Consider the following 21847-nt stretch of genomic DNA (forward strand, 5'->3'; position numbering starts at 1 on the left):
CTGAAATAATTTCTCCTAAATCCCTCTCCTCAGATACTGAGGTCAGGACTGTGTCAAATATTCTATATTCTGCCCGAGGGTTTTTACGCCCCAGGTGCATTATCTTAAATTTCAGTGTCCAGAGTTCTGACCATTCTTCTAGTTTTCCTAAATCCTTTTATATTTGGCGGATCCCTTCAGGAACATCAGCCCTTTTACATATCTTTAGGTCATCAGCAAAAAGACCAATACCGAACCATCGAGACCTTCTGTAATATCACTAATGGAGATATTAAACAATATTGGTCCCAGTACCGATCCCTGAGGTCCCCACTGGTAACAAGACCTCACTCTGAATTTTCTCCATCAACTACAACCCTCTGTTGTCTGTCACTCAGCCACTGCCTAATCCACTCAACAATATGGGAGTCCAAGCTCAATGACTGCAGTTTATTGATAAGTCTTCTATGTGGGACAGTGTCAAAAGCCTTACTAAAATCTAGATATGCGATGTCTACTGCCCCTCCGCCATCTATTATTTTAGTCACCCAGTCAAAAAAATTATAAGATTTGTTTGACATGATCTCCCTGAAGTAAACCCATGTTGTTTTTCATCTTGCAATCCATGGGATTTTAGATGTTCCACAATCCTATCCTTTAGTAGGGTTTCCATTAATTTCCCCACTATTGATGTCAGACTTACTGGCCTATAGTTGCTTGATTCCTCCCTACTACCTTTCTTGTGAATGGGCACGACATTTGCTAATTTCCAATCTTCCGGGACGACTCCTGTTACCAGTGATTGGTTAAATAAATCTGTTAACGGTTTTGCTAGCTCACCACTAAGCTCGTTTAATAATTTTGGGTGTATCCCATCAGGCCCCTGTGATTTATTTGTCTTCACTTTAGACAGCAAAAGTAGAACCTCTTCCTCTGTAAAGACACATGCATCAAATGATTCATTAGTCTTCCTCCCTAATGGAGGTTCTTTTCCTTCTTTTTCAGCTGTAAAAACTGAACAGAAGGATTCATTAAGGCAGTCAGCTAGCCCTTTATTCTCTTCTACATACCTGCCTTTCTTTGTTTTTAATTTAGTTATTCCTTGTTTTAATTTCCTTTTTTCATTTATATATCTTAAGAATGTCTTGTCCCCTTTTTTCACAGACTGAGCTGGTTTTTCTTCTGCCTGTGCTTTATAAGTTCTTATAACTTGCTTGGCCTCTTTCTGCCTCTATCTGTCTCATATCTATCTATCTATCTATCTCATATCTATCTATATCATATCTATCTATCTATCTATCTATCTATCTATCTATCTCATATCTATCTATCTATCTATCTATCTCATATCTATCTATCTCATATCTATCTATCTCATATATACCTATCTATCTATCTATCTATCTATCTATCTCATATTCTCTCTCTCTCTCCTACATCCCAGCTTCACTCCAATGGAACAGAGCTGCAATATCACACACAACCTTTGGACAGGAGTGGCGCTGTTTCTGAAAGTAAGCAATGTCTTTCAAGGGGTTTTAAATGAACCGGTGGAAAAAGTTATACAGATATCTAAATTACTTGTCTGACCACAGTGCTCTCTGCTGACACCTCTGTCCATGTTAGGAACTGTCCAGAGCAGGAGAGGTTTGCTATGGGAGATTTGCTCCTACTCTGGACAGTTCCTAACACGGACAGAGAAGGGAGCCGAGAGCACTGTGATCTGACTGGAAAGAACTACACAACTTCCTCTGTAGTATACAGCAGCTGATAAGTACTGGAAGGATTAAGATTTTTATATAGAAGCAATATATACATCTATATAACTTTTTGGCACCAGTTGGTTTGAAAAAGTTTTTTTCCCGAGGAGTACCTCTTTAAGGCTTCTGTTTGTCATTTTTTTTTCTAACTTCCTGATATCTCCTGACATAAATGGCCGCACGTTGTAATTATTCGGTTTTTATGAAGTGACAACATAATTCGCAGCTTTGGGTGGTAATATCATGTAAAAATGACAGCACCCAGACTATTACAGGGAGCAATGTGAGCCGGGAACAAGCTCGTACAAGTCCCATCTACACCTTCATGTTATACTGTGTACAACACATAGGGGGCTGCACCGAGCAGAAGATTCCTGACAATGCATTGGTTTTAAATAGTTGTTGAGGGATAATTCTGGCATTAAAATTGCCAGAATTAGCTTTTTTGGGGGGTCATTGTTTTTATGCAGTGAAATGTTCTCTTTATTCTGTGGGTCAATACGATTAAAATAATACCCATGGTTACACGCTTTTCTATTATTGCACTGCTTTTAACTATTTTTGACACATTTAGTATGTTTAAAATGTTCCTATTCTGACTCCTGTAACATTCTTATTTTTCCCATATACAGGGCTGTAGGGGGGCTCTTTTTTTTTGCGCCATAGCGATACCACTTTTGCATATATGTGACTTTTTGATTACTTTTTATTAGGGGTCGACCGATTATTGGTATGTCCGATATTATCGGCCGATAATCACGATTTTGGGCATTATCGGTATCGGCAATTATCTTGCCGATAAGCCGTTAATGCCCCGCCCCCCGAACCGCCCCCACCGCACCGCGACCGCCACCCCCTCGACCCGCCTCACCGCACCTCCGACCCACCGCACCGCGTCGCACCCCCCACCGTGATGCTAGGCGGTATACCGGTATGGATTTTTTCCCATACCGCTATACCGGTCGGGCCCCTCCCCCACCCTCCGAGTGAATAAAAAAATTAAACTTACCCGTAATGGGGGTGGTCCAGGCCATCCTTCCTTCATGTAGTGTCCGGGCGTTCCGGGTGGAGGGTGGTCCGGTCCGGGCTGTCCTTCTTCTCCGGCGGGCCTCTTCTCCACTCCGGGCAGGCTCCGGCCTAGTATGCTGCATATACGGCGCTACGCTGTGACGTCAGGTGCGTCGCTGCGCACGGGCGTCACTGCGCAGCGACGTCTATGCAGCGTACTAGGCCGGAGCCTGCCCGGAGTGGAGAAGAGGCCCGCCGGAGAAGAAGGACAGCCCGGACCGGACCACCCTCCACCCGGAACGCCCCCGGACACTACAGGAACGATGGATGGATGGCCCGGAGCACCCTGGCAGGTAGGGGAGAGAAGCGGGTGGTGGCGGCCTGTGGCCCCGCAAAAGCCACTGCAGATCATTGATTTAAAGCGCCCGCTTTAAATCAATGATCTGCAGCGGTGTCGCAGGGGGTTAAATAGCCTATAACTTATACCGAAATATCGGTATAAGTTATCGGCTATCGGCCCTAACCTGCACCGATTTTCAGTATCGGTATCGGCCCTAAAAAACCGATATCGGTCGATCCCTACTTTTTATCCCTTTATCACTGTCCAGGATCATGAACGTCATGTATTACTATATTTTAATATTAAAGTGCTGACAAATTTATGTACACAGCGATACCAAATATGTGAATTTATTTTTAATTTTTTTAAACATTTTTTATTTATAAAAATGGGAAAAGAGGGAGGGGTCATTTTTATTGGGGGAGGGGCTTATTCACTTTTATTGAAACTTTTTTTATTACTTTATTTTAAAAAAAAATTAGGCAATCTATTGATTGCTATTACTGTTCATTGCTAAGCACAGGTATATCACTGATCAGTGTAATCTGCAATTTACTTCTGTGGTCTGGCAGAAGGCAGACCATAGAACAGGATCGGCAGAGCAGCCTTGGAGGAAGGTAAGGAGACCTCTGGCTGCCATCTTGTCTCATCGGACCCCCATGATTGCGCTGCTGGTGGTCTGATGAGTCTTTGTACATTCCCTTAATACTTCAGTTGCTGTAATCAGTATTGATCACGGCATCTGAAGAGCAATTGGTGGGCATCAGTGTGATCGCTTGTTGTCCACCCTTACCAGCGGGTCCTCGGTCCTTATCACCCACGGTGTATGAAGCGACGAACGTTTTGGTGCGCCAAGTACCAGGCAGCCAGGGTGTACAGGTTTAAAAAAAAGGTAACAAAAATCTGTTTATGTCACCTTATTCCAAGAGATATTATTATTTTTTATTGTATTTATTTATTTAAAGCAGCTATGTGATCACTTGCTTCTATTTTTTATTTTTTTTTGGGGGGGGGGGGGGGTAGGTTGACATTGCCTTGTTTTATTTTGGGTACATATCACTTTTTGATCACGGTTTATTACAATTTTATGAGAGATAGGATTAACAAAAACCAGCAATTGTATTGTTTTTTGTTTTTCAGATAAAGTTTATGTGCAGGTTATGCACAATGATCATTTTATAGTTTAGTTTCTTGCGGACATGGTGATACCAAATTATTTTTAACAGATAAGAGATACATTTTAATTTCTTTTTAAAAAATGTTTTATTTTTTTGTAATAATTTTTTTTGTCTTATTATGGAACGTGCTGCGATCATGAATGTATGGTCTCATTTGCACCCCACAATTGCATTGCCTAAGGGCACCCTCCCTCTGTCCCTCTGTCTTCCGGCTGTTGCAAAACTTGGACATGCTGGGTGTTGTAGTTCCGCAACAGCTGGAGGCGCCCCGGTTGGAAAACACTGCTTTTAATTTTAATTAATTAAATTATTAAATAAAACTTAAGTTTTTCTGCTGTGAGGTTACAATAAATCGAATCCAACCCTGTGGGGGACAAAAAGGGGGATATAGATCCCTCAATGCTGTCTTGCTTTGTTATAGCATAATACAAAGAGCGATTTTAATGTCGGAATAACAATAACAGAAATGATTTTCTAATATAGAAGCGCAAGTAAATAAAAAAATTTATAAAATGAATAAAATAAAAAACTTTTGACAGATTACATGTCAAAAGTTTAGATCGGAGACCCAGTGGTGAGACCCCCATCGATCCGGAGGACTCCCTGTCTCATAGTGATCTCTATTGGAAGGAGAGCGTTGAAAGCCGAAGAGTTCTGGGGGTCTCTGAGATTCTAAATAATGACAACTTTTTTGACAAGTCAAAAAAAATTCTTAAATGACAGGTATACTCTAAGGTTAATAAAAAAAACACAAACGAAAAAAACAAAACAATAAAATACCAAAGGAAAATCATAGTATATACTATTATTTATGCTGTATATGTATGATTATATATAAATTTCCTAGGAGAGCAGCACAACCAAAAATGTAGATTTGGTTAAATGGTGCACGTTACCAGCTTAGATAAATCCAAATGGCAGCAGCACACAAAGTAGTAGGTGCAAAAAAAGGGAAGTTTATTGCATCATTCCAGTGTATACAGAGCAACGTTACTGCGACCTCTCGTCGTCATTCTCAAGCTCAAGATAATTATATATAAATATATATTAAGGAATATAAAGGATAGAACAATAATAATATAATAATTAATACAATAAATAATAAAATAATAAGACTACAAGACTACTACTACTAATAAAAACAATTCTAAATACCCCAAAATGTAGATAGATAGATATGAGATAGATAGATATATAGGTATGAGATAGATAGATATGAGATAGATATGAGATAGATAGATATGAGATCGATAGATAGATATGAGATAGATATGAGATAGATAGATAAGAGATCGATAGATAGATATGAGATAGATACGAGAGATAGATATGAGATAGATAGATAGATAGATATGAGATAGATAGATAGATATGAGATAGATAGATAGATAGGAGATAGATAGATAGGAGATAGATAGATAGATAGATAGATATGAGATAGATAGATATGAGATAGATAGATAGATATGAGATAGATAGATAGATAGATATGAGATAGATAGATAGATATGAGATAGATAGATAGATAGATAATGAGATAGATAGATAGATAGATGATAGATAGATAGATAGATAGATAGATAGGAGATAGATAGATATGAGATAGATAGATATGAGATAGATAGATATGAGATAGATAGATAGATATGAGATAGATAGATATGAGATAGATAGATAGATATGAGATAGATAGATAGATAGATAGATAGGAGATAGATAGATAGATAGATAGATAGATAGATAGATATGAGATAGATAGATATGAGATTGATAGATAGATAGATATGAGATAGATAGATAGATAGATAGATATGAGATAGATAGATAGATATGAGATAGATAGATAGATAGATAGATAATGAGATAGATAGATAGATAGATAGGAGATAGATAGATAGATAGGAGATAGATAGATATGAGATAGATAGATATGAGATAGATAGATAGATATGAGATAGATAGATAGATATGAGATAGATAGATAGATATGAGATAGATAGATATGAGATAGTTAGATAGATTAATAAGAGATATATAGATATGAGATCGATAGATAGATAGATAGATAGATATGAGATAGATAGGTAGATATTAGATAGATAGATAGATATGAGATAGATAGATAGATATGAGATAGATATGAGATAGATACGAGATAGATATATAGGTATGAGATAGATAGATAGATATGAGATAGATAGATATGAGATAGATAGATAGATATGAGATAGATAGATATGAGATAGATAGATAGATACGAGATAGATATATAGGTATGAGATAGATAGATAGATATGAGATAGATAGATAGATGGATATGAGATAGATAGATATGAGATAGATAGATAGATAGTTATGAAATAGATAGTATGAGATAGATATATAGGTATGAGATAGATAGATATATAATAAAGGAAAGGCAACCGCACTCCCATAAGATGCAAAAAAAGGTTAGGTCTTTATTCACACAAGCGTGAAGGTGGCTACGTTTCGGCTAGCTCACCTAGCCATTATCCGATAATGGCTAGGTGAGCTAGCCGAAACGTCGCCACCTTCACGCTTGTGTGAATAAAGACCTAACCTTTTTTTGCATCTTATGGGAGTGCGGTTGCCTTTCCTTTATTACTTGGGGAGATTCGTGACCGGGATCTGCAGCAACTGAACTCACCCTAGCACCAAGCTACACTTGACAAAGGCTACACTATTTAAATTTTTTCACACTATGGAGTGCTGCACTGGTCTCTATTTTCATAGATAGATAGATAAATATGAGAAAGATAGAAAGATAGATATGAGATGGATGGATGGATAGATAGATAGATACAGCCTGAAATTTTTCAAGAAAATTAAGTATTTCTCACAGATAAGGATTGCAGTAACACACGTTTTGCTATATACATGTTTATTCCCTTTGTGTGTATTGGAATTAAACCAAAAAAGGAGGAAAAAAAGCTAATTGGACATAATGTCACCAAACTCCAAAAATGGGCTGAACAAAATTATTGGCACCTTTAACTTAATATTTGGTTGCACACCCTTTGGAAAAAATTACTGAAATCAGTGTCTTCCTATAACCATCAATAAGCTTCTTACACCTCTCAGCCGGAATGTTGGACCACTCTTCCTTTACAAACTGCTCCAGGTCTCTCTTATTGGAAGGCGCCTTTTCCCAACAGCAATTTTAAGATCTCTCCACAGGTGATCAATGGGATTTAGATCTGGACTCATTGCTGCCACTTCAGAACTCTCCAGCGCTTTGGTGCCATCCATTTCTGGTGCTTTATGACGTATGTTTGGGGTCATTGTCCTGCTGGAAGACCCAAGATCTCAGATGCAAACCCAGCTTTCTGACACTGGGCTGTACAGTGCGACCCAAAATCCATTGGTAATTCTCAGATTTCATGATGCCTTGTACACATTCAAGGCCCCCAGTGCCAGAGGCAGCAAAACAACCCAAAACATCATTGACCTCCACCATATGTCACTGTAGGTACTGTGTTCTTTTCTTTGTAGGCCTCATTCCGTTTTCGGTAAACAGTAGAATGATTTGCGTTACCAAAAAGCTCTATCTTGGTCTCATCTGTCCACAAGATGTTTTCCCAGAAGGATTTTGGTTACTCAAGTTCATTTTGGCAAAATGTAGTCTTACTTTTTTATGTCTCTGTCAGCAGTGGGGTCCTCCTGGGTCTCCTCCATAGTGGGGTCCTCCTGGCTCTCCTCCATAGTGGGGTCCTCCTGGGTCTCCTCCATAGTGGGGTCCTCCTGGGTCTCCTCCATAGTGGGGTCCTCCTGGGTCTCCTCCATAGCGTTTTATTTCATTTAAATGTGGACGAATAGTTTGCGCTGACACTGATGCTCCCTGAGCCTGTAGGACAGCTTGAATATCTTTGGAACTTGTTTGGGGCTGCTTATCCACCATCTGGACTATCCTGCATTTACACCTTTCATCAATTTTTCTCTTCCATCCACGCCCAGGGAGATTAGCTACAGTGCCAGGGGTTGCAAACTTCTTGATAATGTTGCGCACTGTGGACAAAGGCAAATCTAGATCTCTGGAGATGGACTTGTAACCTTGAGATTGTTGATATTTTTTCACAATTTTGGTTCTCAAGTCCTCAGACAGTTCTCTTCTCCTCTTTCTGTTGTCCATGCTTAGTGTGGCACACAGACACACAATACAAAGACTAAGTGAACTTCTCTCCTTTTTATCTGCTTTCAGGAGTGATTTTTATATTGCCCACACTCTTGTCCCAGGTGAGTTTAAAGGAGCATCACATGCATGAAACGATCTTATTTTTCCACAATTTTGAAAGAAGGGCAATAATTTTGTCCAGACATTTTTGGCGTTTGGTGACATTATGTCCAATTTGCTTTTTTTCCTCCCTTTTTTGGTTTAGTTCCAATACACACAAAGGGGATAAACATGTGTATAGCAAAACATGTGTTACTGCAATCCTTTCCTGTGAGAAATACTTCATTTTCTAGAAAAATTTCAGGGGCGCCAACATTTACGGCCATGACTGTATATGAGATAGATGGATATGAGATATACAGATAGATAAGTATGAGATAGATAGATAGATAGATAGTGTAGATAGATAGATAGAAGATAGAGAGATAGGAAATAGATAGATAGATAGATAGATAGATAGAAGATAGATAGATCACTGATCTAGAGCACTGAAGCTCAGAGTCCACATTGACCATCCTCATGGTCCATAAGAGGTCCCTGTGTGGTGTCCACCTTCTAGGTTGGGGTTAGGGACACAGATGCTCACCTTATAGGTTTGTAAAGTCTCCAGACGCCCTGAAGAATACGCACAACTGTGTGCGAGCCGAGTCTTCTGATGGAAAGTGATGAACACTCGGCTGATTGTGAGCATCTGAACAGGTTAGGTCTGTTCTTCAGGTTTAGGAACACACCCCCTTCTATGACAAACACAATGACTACTCCGGGTACACTCAGCACAAGACCTAGACTCATATCAGGGACCCGTATGGACGACTGTCTCCCATCCCTCTATGGCAGTTTTCTCCAACCTGTGACTCTAGTTGTGAAACTACAACTCCAAGCATGCCCTCACATCCACAGATTGTCAGGACAGGTTGGGAATTATCCCAACAGCTGGAGCACTACAGGTTGAGACCGCTGCTCTAAAGGAAGCGGAACTGAAAACCAGAGTTAATTCCTTCCAAAAACAGCACCACCCCTGTACTCAGGTTGTGTGTGGTATTACAACTTGGCTTCATTCAGTTCTATGGAACTGAGCATCAATACCACAAACAACCTGAGGAAATGTGTGGTGCTGTTTTTGAAAGAGTTTAGCTCTTTTTTTTTTTTCTAATAATGAATAATCCCTTTAAGGGCCCCATAAACATTAGACATAAGTTGTCCAAAGCCACAAAATTTTGTGACCAGGCTGACTATCATATGTGTATGGGGGGGCTCAGCAGAAACAGAGATCGGGAATGTTGAATTTCAACTCCTGAGATCTATCTCATCACCAGAGTATCCGGCAGCGGCTTTCTCTCCTCTCCGCATTGATAACACATGCATGCTCGGCCAAGCTGAGTGTGCCTTGTGTATTGTTTGTGTTTAGGCATAGGAGGTGCAGAGGTAGCAGTAGTAATCTAGCCCTGATACCAACCTGAGGGACCCCAAAGCCCTTCCTGCCACTTAAGAATACACCATAATTAACAATATGTCTGGTAAAGCAGTCATATAGGAGCTCTTCAGGAGACTGGAAAAGCCGGGGGGCACGCATCATATGTGCCACTCAGTTTTTAAAGTCTCCTAATGCCCCAGCAGTGATAGGCTGCTCGTCCTCCCTGCACTCCTCACTGCAGCAGTGCTGCCATGCCCTTTCCCTGCTCCCACACTGATGTCTTCTCTTCCCCTTCTGCCCCCTTTCCCTGCCCCCACACTAACAGTTCTCTGTACCTGCCTGTTGAACAGTTAAATCATACTTTACCATCATGTTGCTGTGGCAGCAGGATGTTTAAAACTCCTGGGCAATCTGTGTAGCCTGAGAGTAACATGATAAGCAGATGTACCAGATGTCCTCTCAGACTTGCATGGGACTTCCGGAAAATCTGTTACTCTCAGGCTGCAGAGATTGTCCGGGAGTTTTAAACATTCTGCCGCCTAACCAACGTGATGGTAAAGTATGATTTAACTGTCTGGGCTCTGCTGTCCGCTGTGGAAGCATATACCAAGTTTAATCGAATGTCTCCAGCCGTTTGGAAGTTATACTGTAACATACATACGTTGGCTTTTATATATAATGTATAATATATATAATATAATATCGCCCGACGCCCGGGACAAGCAGTTTTGGGCGCCGGGCAGGTGAATTTTTCCGGACCTGACAAGCGCGGCGGCGATCTGCAGTCTGTATGGAGCGGGCTCTCGACTCCTGCCCGCTCTATACTCTGCAGCCCCCGGCTGTAAAAAACTGTGTCCTCCGAAGCAGAGCAGGGGAGATGAGAAGCTGTGTACAGTATTTGTCTTCTCTCCCTGCTCTGCAGACGTGCGGGGGGAGATGAGGGGGCGTGGCTTCTTGCTCTGCAGACGTGCGGGGGGAGATGAGGGGGCGTGGCTTATTTCTCCCCGTGCAGACCTGCGTCCTCTGGCTTCACTCCCCCCAGCTGTAGCTTCGGAGAGCAGAGGGGAGGAGGCGCGTCTGCACGGGGAGATGAATGCGGCGCTCACAGGGGAATATGGAGCGGGCCACGGATTAAAGCCCGCTCCATACTCTGTTCTCAGTAGCCGGGGGCCCGCCGCTAATAGCCAGCATGCGGCGATCACCGCAGCTGGCTATTAACCCTTTAGATCGCCGCTGTCAAAGCTGACAGCGGCGTCTAAAGGGACATGTGAATGCTCCCTGGTGGGCTAGTGGGGTGGATCGCCCCCCCACAGCGTGATCGCAGGGGGGGTGATCCACTATGGAGGTAGCCGGAGGGCTTACCTCTTTTCCCTGCTGTCCCGCTCTGTCATTGGTAGATCCTGGCTGGACCAGGCTCTATCAATGGATCACAGAGCAATGGAGTTCAATAGAACTCTATTCATCTGTCTGAGGAATCTAATGATTTCTTATAAGTCTAATAAAGTGTAAAAAAAAAAAAAAATAAAAGTTTGAAAAAGACACACATTAACCTAGTGGTTTTCAAACTGTGGCCCTCCAGATGTTACAAAACTACAATTCCCAGCATGCCAGGACAGCCGTTGGCTGTCCGGGCATGCTGGGAGTTGTAGTTTTGCAACATCTGGACGGCCACAGTTTGAAGACTGCTGCATTAACTCCTTCCATGTTAAAAGTTCAAATCACCCCCTTTTCCTATATAAAAACATGTAAACAGAAAAATAAACATATTTGGTATCGCTTGGTGCGTAATTGTACGACCTATTAAAATATAACATTATGTATCCCGTACGGTAAATGTAAAAAAAAAATAAAAAAAAACACAGATTTGCAATTTTTATAATATCCCAGAAAAAAAAGTTAAAAAGCGATTAAAAAGTCAGATCAATACCAAAATGGTACCGATACAAAAAACTGATTATGGCGCAAAAAATGAGCCCTCATGCAGCCTGGTATATGGAAAAAAAATAAAGCTACAGGGGTCAAAAAATGGCAATTAAAAAAAATTAGAAAAAGTTCAGAATTAGTAAAACATGACGTAAACAATACAAATCTGGTATTGCTGTAATCAGGCGCCTAAAGTATAAAACTAACATGTTACCTCAACCACAAGATAAATGGCGCAGAAAAGAAAACCACCAAATCTGCAAAATTATCTTTTACTATTTCAATTTCACTTCCCTAAATATATATATATATATATATATATATATATATATATTTTTTGGTTCAGAGAATATGTTATTGAAAAATTAAAAGGTATCATTATAGTAGGTAGTTATGGCTATTATAGGGCGAGGAGGAAAAAATCAGAGCGTAAAAGCGAAAATTGTCCCGGACAAGTGGATCGTCAGGAGGGACAAGTAGATTTCACTCCATTTTAGTCCCGTGGACAAGTAGTTTTTTAGAAAATTTCCACACCCCTGTATATATATATATATATATATATATATATATATATATATATATATATATATATAAAATCCAAATAGAAGCAGCACATCAAGCAATAGAAAATATAGATAGATTCGGGGTGCTCGCATAGTTGGAGCCTGGGTCCACCGGTTCCTTAATCCAGATACAAAAAATATAGGATGCAGCACACCACAAATTGCAATCAGGAGTGTAGGTTTATTCCATAAGGTGCAGAGGACAACGTTTCACCAGCCTCACGCTGGCTTTCTCTTCGAGAAAGCCAGCGTGAGGCTGGTGAAACGTTGTCCTCTGCACGTTATGGAATAAACCTACACTCCTGATTCCAACTTGTGGTGTGCTGCATCCTATATTTTTTGTGTATATATATATATATATATATATATATATATGCACATACAGGACATGTCTATGGGAATATGGGAAGCCTGAGAGGTGGAGTCCCTGCGCACTCTTACATCTGGAATGTTTCCTCGCCCACAGGTCTCCGATTTGCATAGACGTAACCGGATGATTCTTATTTCTGTTGAAAACATTGCACAACCATTGAAGACGTTATTAATGATCCACAATGTAAGAGCTGAAGTGAGTACTGGAAACAGGATTAATGCAGTGTACACAATAACACCACACGAAAGAGAAAGTGCCGGAGTCGGACTCCAGGAGTGAACCTATGGCCGTGCTGTTTATCAAGCATCACCCCTGTGTGTTCATCTGCAGCTCAGCAATATATACAGTGATCACTCAACATACGATGGGAATTCGTTCCAAATGAACCATCGTTACTTGAATCCATCGTTGAGGGATGTTGAGGGATCCGTGCAATAGTAGTATAGAAAGTTATACTCACATGTCCCTGCCGCTCTGGACTGTCACCGCTGCCCTGGATCATCGCTCCCATCGCCGTCATCACGTCCCCGGGGTGTCCCTGCCGCTCCGGACTGTCACCGCTGCCCTGGATCATCGCTCCCCATCGCCGTCATCACGTCCCCGGGGTGTCCCTGCCGCTCCGGACTGTCACCGCTGCAATGGATCATCGCTCCCCATCGCCGTCATCACGTCCCCGGGGTGTCCCTGCCGCTCTGGACCGTCACTGCTGTCCTGGATCATCGCTCCCCATCGCAGTCATCACGTCCCCGGAGTGTCCCTGCCGCTCCGGACTGTCACCGCTGCCCTGGATCATCGCTCCCCATCGCCGTCATCACGTCCCCGGGGTGTCCCTGCCGCTCCGGACTGTCACCGCTGCAATGGATCATCGCTACCCATGGCCGTCATCACGTCCCCGGAGTGTCCCTGCCGCTCCGGACTGTCACCGCTGCCCTGGATCATCACTCCCCATCGCCATCATCACGTCCCCGGAGTGTCCCTGCCGCTCCGGACTGTCACCGCTGCCCTGGATCATCACTCCCCATCGCCATCATCACGTCCCCGGGGTGTCCCTGCCGCTCCGGACCGTCACCGCTGCCCTGGATCATCGCTCCCCATCGCCGTCATCACATCCCCGGGGTGTCCCTGCCGCTCCAGACCGTCACCGCTGCCCTGGATCATCGCTCCCCATCGCCGTCATCACATCCCCGGGGTGTCCCTGCCGCTCCAGACTGTCACCGCTGCCCTGGATCGTCGCTCTCCATCGCTGTCTGTCATCACGTCGCTGTGCAAGCTGCTCCTATTGGATGACGGAACGGCGTGCGCGGCGACGTGATGACGACAAAGGAGAGCGACGGCTATACAGCGGAGCCTGAAGAGGACGGTCCGGAGCGGTATTGGTGACCGATATTTTCACCACCCTACCAGTATTTTTATATTAAAGATACCGGCCATGCAATGGCTGGTATTTATCCAACCAATCCTCCACCTCCAGCTGTTGCAAAACCACAAACCCCAGCATGTTGGAATATATAGCAGTATATAGTATAGGTCAGTGTTTTCCAACCAGGGGCGCCTCCAGCTGTTGCAAAACTACAACTCCCAGTATGTTGGAATATATAGCAGTATATAGTATAGGTCAGTGTTTTCCAACCAGGGGCGCCTCCAGCTGTTGCAAAACTACAACTCCCAGCATGTTGGACTATATAGTAGTATATAGTATAGGTCAGTGTTTCCCAACCAGAGCGCCTCCAGCTGTTGCAAAACTACAACTCCCAGCATGTTGGTCTATATAGTAGTATATAGTATGGGTCAGTGTTTCCCAACCAGAGCGCCTCCAGCTGTTGCAAAACCACAAAGCCCAGCATGTTGAAATATATAGCAGAATATAGTATAGGTCAGTGTTTTCCAACCAGGGGTGCCTCCAGCTGTTGCAAAACTACAACTCCCAGCATGTTGGACTATATAGTACTATATAGTATAGGTCAGTGTTTCCCAACCAGAGCGCCTCCAGCAGTTGAAAAACTACAACTCCCAGCATGTTGGTCTATATAGTAGTATATAGTATGGGTCAGTGTTTCCCAACCAAGCATGTCCAGCTGTTGCAAAACCACAACTCCCAGCATTTTGGACTATATAGTAGTATATAGTATAGGTCAGTGTTTCCCAACCAGGGGTGCCTCCAGCTGTTGCAAAACCACAACTCCCAGCATTTTGGACTATATAGTAGTATATAGTATAGGTCAGTGTTTTCCAACCAGGGGTGCCTCCAGCTGTTGCAAAACCACAACTCCCAGCATTTTGGACTATATAGTAGTATATAGTATGGGTCAGTGTTTCCCAACCAGGGCGCCTCCAGCTGTTGCAAAACTACAACTCCCAGCACGCTGAGAGTTGTAGTTTTGCAACAGCTGGAGGCACCCCTGGTTGGGAAACACTGACCTATACTATATACTACTATATAGTCCAACATGCTGGGAGTTGTAGTTTTCGTTTGGGGCAGCTGCTTAGCCACAGGCTGTATCAGGGCATGCTGGGAGTTGTAGTTAGTAACTAAATGCAACTTCCGTGTTTGCCAAAAAAAAAAAGAAAGCGATAAAAAAGTCACATCAAAACAAAAATGATCCTGTTAAAAACTACAATTCGGGGCACAAAAAATGATCCCTCATACAGTCCCGTATAAGGAGAAATAAAGTTATAGGGGTCTGAATGGGACAAAATTTCCCCCGCATATGTGTATCCTGTGATGATACACATCTATATATATATATATATATATATATATATATATATATATATATATATAGTTATGCAAATTAGCATGGCCAGTATTTTTTTATTTTTTTTGCAAGAAAGGTGGCAACGCTTGTCACATATCGGTCTTTTGGCTGTAATATTTGTACTTATTAGTGGCTATGGCCTGGGCGGCTGGTTGAGGATGCAGTTGTGTGCGCTCTAGGAGTAAAGATCTAAGGAGCGTGCTCTTCACCCCAGTGCAAGGGTCTGTGCCAGAAGGCGCCTACAAGGGTCCAGGATCTAAGTCTCTCTTTACTGAAGCCCGGGAAGGACCAACAATGCTTTTGGCTACCACTTGGGTGCCAACCTAGGTCAACAATTTGCCATCCCTGTCAAAGCAGAGATCTGGGTTTGAAGGGAGGCGAGGAACATGATGGCCATACACACCTCCCGCAGACCTACAGAAGGGACACCCAAAAGGGCATAACACCCTGAAATATCCCTGTGACAAACAACACACAAAGTAAACACAAAATATAAATAAATCAGATGTGCGCTGTGAAATTCAGCCCAGACATCTGGCTGCAACGGCCGGCAACCAGAAGGCCGGGAAGTTAGAGACGAGTGCTCAGAAGGGTAAAGTGAAGTGCATGCAGAGTGTTTTCGCACAGTAGGGTCCTTTGTGAAGGAATAATACACACAATTTGATCAAACAGAGCACTAAGAACACAGTAAGTATATTATTGTGCAGATAGATAGATAGATAGATAGATAGATAGAAAACTGAGGCAGTTTGCTGTCTGGGCATGCTGGGATTTGTAGTTTTGCAACATCTGGAGGGCCACAGTTTGGAGATCACTGTGCGGTTGTCTCTAAACCGTGGCCCTCAAAATCTTGCAAAACAACTCCCAGCATGTACGAACAGCAAAAAGCTGTCTTGGCATGCTGGGAGTTGTAGTTGCGTGCCTCCAGCTGTTGCATAACTACAGCTCCCAGCATGCCCTTTGGTGATCAGCACATGCTGGGAGTTGTAGTTTTGCAACAGCTGTAGGCACCCTGGCTGGAAAATACTGAGTTAACAGAACCTAACTCAAGGTTTTCCAACCAGTGTGCCTCCAGCTGTTGCAAAAGTACAACTCCCGGCACGCACGGTCTGCCAGTCCATGCTGGGAGTTGCAGTTTTGCAACAGCTGGAGGTTTCCCCACCCCCCATGTGAATGTACAGGGTCCATTCACACGGTCGGGTTTCCAGTGAGTTTCCTGCTTCAAGTTTGAGCTGTGGCAAATTTTCCACCGCAGCTCAAACTCCTAGCGAGAAACTCACTGCAAACCCCTTCCCGTGTGAATGTACCCTTGAAAAACACTACACTACACTACACTAACATAAAATAAAGGGTAAAACACTACATATACACCCCCTTACACTGCCCTCCCCCCCCCCCCCCCAAAAAAAAAGAAAACCATTCATACATCAGTATTTCCAAAACAGAGCCTTCAGCTGTTGCAAAACAACAACTCCCAGCATTTCCAGACAGCCATTGACTGTCCAGGCATGCTGGGAGTTTAGCAACAGCTGGAGGTAAATACCCCATATGTGGACGTAAAATGCTCTGCATGCGCACAACATGGCTCAGGAGTGAGAGCGCACTATGGCCCGGATTTATCAAAGAATGTCTATGGTAGAGCTATTTTCCCACGTTTATTTGGGTGGTGGGTTTGACTACTGTGCATCTTATTTATCAAGATGGTGATGAGGATGATGAATTTTGCGCAGCTCTGCTGTGGTGGGAAAAGCTCTGCCACATACACTATTTTCTAGATGCTTGTGAGGGAGGGAAGTAAACACTTTCCCGGGTCCTGAATTTGGCAGGTTAGGTGTTTTTACTTACTTTCACAGAGCTGCCAGAACATTTTTACTTGCATTTTAGACGCTACAATCAAATTTGATTGTGGTGTCTAAGGGGTTAAAGCCGGGCTTCACGGTGATCGGGGATGTCTGGCATTAGAGATGGGTTTTGGTGGCAGATAGCCGCCAGGACCAACCAGCTAGGACCACCCAGCTATGACATGCTGAGCGCGTGTCATAGAAGGGGAGTGGGACGCTGTCGTCCACAAGAGGTTAAAGGTTGAATTGCGGAAGGTAGAAGTGATTCTCACGCCTACTGGTAGCACCTTTGCGCACAAAATAGCGACTTTTGACAACAGTCGCAAATGATAAATACATGACCACTGCATGGTCAAAAAGAAAACGTTCTACGGATAGGTAAAAAGAGTGAAACGGTCTATATCAAAAGACGCATAAAAGTCACTAAATATGCTGCTTGCGCCTGAACTGCGCCAAAACATAGACAAAAAAAAAATGCTCTAAAAGCAATGAGAAATCTCCCCCTGTGTACATTTGAGGCCTAAATTAGTGATTTGCACAGGGGTGGCTGATTTTACAGCGATTCTGACATAAACGCAAAAAATTTATGTGACACATGTGACCACATTTTGGAAACTACAACCCTCATGGAACGTAACAAGGGGTATGTTGAGCCTTAACACCCCACAGGTGTTTGACAAATTTTCGTTTAAGTTGGATGGGAAAATGAAAAAAAAAAAATAATTTCACAAAAAAGCTGGTGTTACCCTAAAGTTTTCATTTTCACAAGGTTAAATAGGAAAAAAGCCCCCCAAAATGTGTAGCCCCATTTCTTCTGAGTATGGAAATACCACATATGTGATGTAAAGTGCTCTGCGGGCGCACTACAATGCTCAGAAGAGAAGGAGCCCCATTGGTCTTTTGGAGAGAAAATTTGTCCGAATTGGAGGTTACGTGTGTTTACAAAGCCCCCATAGTGCCAGAACAATGGACACCCCCCCCCCTCATGTGACCCCATTTTGGAAACTACACCCCTCACGTAATGTAATAAGGAGTGCAGTGAGCATTTACGCCCCACAGGTGTCTGACAGATTTTTGGAACAGTGGTCTGTTTCCATTTGCACAGCCCACTGTTCCAAAGATCTGTCAAACGCCAGTGGGGTGTAAATGCTCACTGCACTCCTTAATACATTCTGTGAGGGGTGTAGTTTCCACAATGGGGTCACATGTCAGGGGGGTAGGGTGGGGCATGGGGGGACCACTGTTCTGGCACCACGGGGGGCTTTGTAAATGCACATGGCCCCCGACTTCCATTCCAAGCAAATTCTCTCTCCAAAAGCTCAATGGCGCTCCTTCTCTTCTGAGCATTGTAGTGCGCCAGCAGAGCTTGACGTCCACACATGGGGGGAGATTTATCAAAACCTGTGGAAAGGAAAACTTTCCCAGTTGCCCATAGCAACCAATCAGCTTGCTTCTTTCATTTTTGGGAAGGCCTGTGAAAAATGAAAGAAGCGATCTGATTGGTTGCTATGGGCAACTGGAAAACTTTTTCTCTGCACAGGTTTTGATAAATCTCCCCCATGGTGTATTTCCAGAAATGCTACGGGAGATGTGAGCAGACAGCATACTGAGGGAGGGGGCGGAGACCTGCACAGTGAGGCCACACCCCCTTTGGGAGGAATTCAGACTAGTGAGCTAAATTAAAAGTGTAATAAAAAATAAATAAAGGTAGACACATAAAAATTTGATGTACATGGTCAGGATTAGAGTGATATATTTTTTAAAAAAAAATTGTTGGATTTGCGTACCGCTTTAAGGTGAAAATGAGCTGCGTCCTTAAGGGGTTAAACTGTTCTGGGCAACTCCTCCGCCCCCCGCCCCCCCTATATGGGCAAGAATATAATATAGGGGTTCCCATTGGCAGGCAGGGTCAAATGGGGCGTACTGCTCCTCTGCTTAAAGGTACAGTAACACATTTAAATAACACATATAAAAATAACACAACAGAATAAATATAAAAATATATTAACTCTTGGCAAAGTGCTGAGACATTATAAACACAATAAGCAATTAGTCCCCCAGTGGGCCCCACACCTGTGCCGCAGGTCTGTCTGGGGCAGTCCAAAGCCACAGGACAGCCTTTTCGTGCTGGGACACCACAACTTCCTCTGGAGCATGCGGCAGCTGATAAGTACTGGAAGGATTAAGATTATTATATAGAAGTAATTTACAAATCTGCTTAACTTTCTGGCACCAGTTGATAGTAAAACATTTTTATTCCTCCGGAGTACCCTTTAAAGTGTGGAAACTTTTCAATATACTTGTTCCTATTCCTAGGAATAGTCAGTAACTAGCACAAGTAAACACACAACTTATCACCAACAACATTCCATTCATCTCCGCAATAATTGTTCCTAGAAATTGTTAATTGCTTCAGGAAAAAACGTGGGCCAAATGTGTACACAGTACCATTCGTGCCAAGGTATACCGCGTTCCACTTTATCATAACAGCAATCTTAATCTGAAAAGATGCGGGATAAATGATGGATTTATGTTGTTACATTACACAGTCTGCCATGTAGACAATGTACAGCGCCACTTTATAAGGAGCTGCATTATCATTGTCTGTAATATTATTGGCCATGATGTACCCATGCCCATCAGCAGCACATGCACTGGTCAGTCTGTGGATGCATGTAGAGTCTAGTTATAGGCTGTAGATTCTATTTGGACGTCTATTTATAAGTTCAAGGAATAACAATGGGGTACAAAATGTTGGCGTAGCTAGAGGGGGGGTCACACCGGTCACATTTGTGGTGAGGGCAGATGCTATTACCCTAGGGGTAGATGGCATTAACCTCTTGTATTCGTGACGCCAGGGCATGGTTAACCTCTGCACCACCCGAGGTATGGCCGCTGAATCCTGGGCTAGGCACGGGGCAAATAATGACTCTGATGCCAAGTTACGGAACAACGGCAGCTTTACTGAGGCAGACAGATGGAATAGTCATTACAGCTCAGTTAGGCCCAAGGAGATGACCAGTGACTTAGGAGACTTGCGGGCTCGCTTAGACTTGTAGTAGACTCGGCTGAATTATGAAGACCCACGCTGAATTCAGACAGACATGACTGACTTGGACTGACTAGGCTTCACCCCTTGTGTAGCTTACCAGGCTTTGACGGCACTTGGTTGTAGAAGCATGGCTGCCTGGTTAGGCCTTGGGTCTCTTCAGAACACCAGACACTCTCAGGTCTTGACTGTTCTGTACTCAGCAAAGACTGCAACTCAAGAGATTGAACTAGCTCCTCCCTAAGTTTATATAGGAGGTCTTTTGGGGAGTCGTATAGGTCACCTCACCTGGTCACTGACACCTTCCCTGGTTACATGACTTGGTAACAACATTTAAAGGCATATGAACTTTATAAAGAAATTCTCACATAGGGCACTTATTAACCATCTGAGACATATACAATAAGGGTGGACCCAGGGGACACTGAGATAGAGTCCGACACACAGGACAGAAAGGTACAGCAGTGCAACTCCTGTACTGGGCCACCACACATTTTCTACCAGGTCCCTAAATCAGGAGGACAAAAAGTAATGGCCTATTCGGTGGGAAATTGCTTAAATGACGAAGGCATCAAATAGCCTGCTGTATACCCCATTACCCCTATAGCAGTTGTCTTCAAACTGCGGCCCTCCTGATGTTGCAAAACTACAACTCCCAGAACGTCCGGACAGCCGTTGGCATCACTGGATTGCTTTTACTGTTCAGTGGTATTTTAGTGACATAGCACTGATTACGGCCTGCCAGAAGGCAGATTTCTGCAAAGGGATCCTGAAAGAGCGCCACAGAGGAGGTAAGAAGACCTCCAGCTGCCATGTTGACTCATCGGACCCCTGCAAGCGTGCTGCGTGTGGTCCGATGAGTCTGACAAAGCCCACCCTAATGCTTTTGATGCCGTGATCAGTATTGATTATGGCTTCTGAAGGGTTATTGGCAGACATCAGCATGATTATTGATGTCTGCCATTAGCAGCGAGCTCCTGCCCTCACTTCATGTACATCTGGTGCGCCAAGGTATACATGTATGTCCACTGTCCTCTAGGAGTTAAAGGGGTACTCCGGTGCTCCTTTGGATAGGGGATAAGATGTCTAGCAGCAGAGTACTCTTTTAAGTACCAGGATGTCCATTTGCGTCCAATGTCCTTATGTGGTTCATTCTCCTACAATGGTCACGAGCATAGATATATGCAGTATAAGAGTGAGCGTTATTGAAGACTTGTTTAAAACATCATGTATCAGCAGATGAACACTGTCTACCCCACTAAAACCAATCACAAATACCCCAAAGGACAATCCGGGATCTGATTAACTATGAAACACAATTACTCCAAAGCGCTTAGCCTGGAGTACAGATATCCCTATATAACAAGATTCCATAAAACTTATATTTTATTGTTATGTATTAAATAGGAAGGAGAGCAAAGCTAAATAATGGTGCTCAAAGTGAGTTTAAAATGACATGCCCTTAATGCCC

At 43.2% G+C, this 21847-nt stretch overlaps 1 protein-coding gene across 8 annotated transcripts in view; it reads right to left on the minus strand.

Annotated features, from left to right (window-relative positions):
• The window catches only part of ELF5 (E74 like ETS transcription factor 5), a 231034-nt gene that overhangs the window by 48942 nt on the left and 160245 nt on the right, over window positions 1-21847 (minus strand). Inside the window, exon 1 of one of the 8 annotated variants that reach the window (XM_056527728.1) lies at window positions 19401-19423. The exons of the other annotated variants lie outside the window; for them this stretch is intronic. The gene's annotated coding sequence lies outside the window, so the exon portion shown is untranslated. Of the gene's footprint in view, window positions 1-19400; window positions 19424-21847 lie in introns of those variants that run through there. 8 annotated transcript variants of the gene reach the window in all.

Source organism: Hyla sarda, chromosome 6 (genome assembly GCF_029499605.1).
Source record: "Hyla sarda isolate aHylSar1 chromosome 6, aHylSar1.hap1, whole genome shotgun sequence".
Lineage (NCBI taxonomy): Eukaryota > Metazoa > Chordata > Amphibia > Anura > Hylidae > Hyla > Hyla sarda.